General features: G+C 37.8%; 1 non-coding gene across 1 annotated transcript; it reads right to left on the bottom strand.

Moving 5' to 3' along the window:
- Nucleotides 1–1,420: 1,420 nt before the first annotated feature.
- On the bottom strand, nucleotides 1,421–1,527 carry LOC148800636 (small nucleolar RNA R71). Its single transcript, XR_016071004.1, has one exon. It is a non-coding gene; the product is annotated as a small nucleolar RNA R71 (small nucleolar RNA).
- Nucleotides 1,528–2,015: the final 488 nt, after the last annotated feature.

Raw genomic sequence — 2,015 nt, forward strand, 5'->3', positions numbered from 1 at the left:
GTTTCGGCACACTCCGATTTGGATAATTCAAGATGCACTGGAAAGATGAGGGATAGGCCCACAACTTTTGTGTTTTGGGTTTTGACAGATTCGGTATGAATCGAAGACGAAATCGGGCCCGAAGTCGGAGCAAGTTCGCAGCAAAGCCCATTTCACAGCTGAAGCCCAATTCGCAGAAGAACCTTATAGCAGCCCAAGTTATTAAAGCAGTCCAAATCGAATTCAAGAATGAAGAGTCCTATCAGATTTAAATTTCAATTGTAATCCTAAAAAGATAAGAGATTGAGATTACTAGATAGGATAGGATAGAAGTAGATCAGATTAGGACTTTCTAATTTTAAAAGTTAATCTCCTAAATGGAGTTGGAGAGAGCCCCTCCTCCTAAAGCTATATAAAGAGAGGGGCGGACCAGCTTTAGGCAATCAATCAATTCAACAATCCATCAATCAAGCATCAAGCAACTCAATCAAGAAAGATCAGTTCGGCCTTCTGAGAAGCAAAGCCTGGAGGATTCAAAAATCATGAGCAACTAAGCTTTTTTTTTCTGGTTCAAGGGGGGAGGTTCGACTGTGTGATCGTGAGGTTCTGTATTTAATTCAAGTTCTTGCTTTTTAATTCAAGTATTCGTTGATTCTTGTGCTTATTCTCTATGGATGTTAATGTTAATTAGTCTGACAAGTTAATTAATGTTGATTTTCCTACTGCTATCCATGGTTCGGTGATCTGTAATCATCACGAATAGTGGTACAAGTAGCAATTATGTTAATATCTTTCTGGGTCAATTGTTCGTGACAGCCTTTGACCAATGTATTGACATGTTTTAACCTAAAGGGAATCAATGGAACAAGATTTGATAATTGCAGCTATCTCAATTATTGTTATTTTGGTTTAACTGTTTTCACAAAGTTTAATGCTATCACTAGTTAATATGGAGCGCTATCGTACCCAGTCGATTAGTGATAAGTGTTGATCAAATGCTAGGTTTGGTTAGTTGATTTAGGAAAACACAAGGTTTATTATGGCTATCCTAATAAATCTAAGGTCAAATGCTTGAATTGCAAGATTGCCGAAGTTTACCTATGATCGATGACCAATTAATGGGGTGACTTCCAGCATTTGCAAGCCCACCATTCATACCAACAATTTTGATATCAAGCATGCAATAATTCAGATGATCCAGACAAGCATTCAGTTTAGTAGTGATGACCCTAATGCACAAATTGTTAACTTCTTAGAAATATGTGGTACATTTAAACATAATGGAGTTAGTGATGATGCTATTAGGCTTAGATTATTTCATTTTTCATTGCGTGATAGAGCTAAAGATTGGCTTAACTCACTCCCTGCAGGAAGTATCACCACTTGGAATGATCTAACCCAAAAATTTTTGGCTAAATATTTTCCACCCTCTAAAACAGCAAAGCTAATTAATGATATTACTACTTTTGCTCAATTTGAGAGGGAATCCTTGTATGAAGCATGGGAACGATTCAAGGAGATGCTTAGGAAGTGTCCTCACCATGGGATACCATCTTGGTGTCAAATTCAGACTTTTTATAATGGTATTACTCCCTCTAATCAATCTATTATTGATGCAGCTGCAGGTGGCACAATCATGAGAAAAGCACCGGAGGAAGCTTATGACCTAGTAGAGGAGATGGTGTTGAACAGCTACCAGTGGAGCAATGACCGAACTAATCAAAGGGGAGTACACCACATCAATTCCCTTGCAGCCCTGTCTACACAAATTGCTAATCTGAATAAGAAGCTTGATACTTTTAATATTTCAGCCATTAATGCATCATCTAGCATCTCATGCGATTTATGTGGACAAATAGGACATACTAATTTTGATTGTCAATTAAATAGTCCTTTTATTTCCCATGAGAATGCTAATTTTATCTCTCATGCTGGCAAGTCAAACTTCATCCCATACTCAAATACATACAACCCAGGGTGGAGGAATCATCCAAACTTTTCATGGAGCAACAATCAGCAAAAGGCACCCATGGGAT

This window comes from Nelumbo nucifera, chromosome 4 (assembly GCF_055504915.1).
Source record: "Nelumbo nucifera cultivar China Antique chromosome 4, China Antique-T2T, whole genome shotgun sequence".
In the NCBI taxonomy this organism is placed as follows: Eukaryota; Viridiplantae; Streptophyta; class Magnoliopsida; order Proteales; family Nelumbonaceae; genus Nelumbo; species Nelumbo nucifera.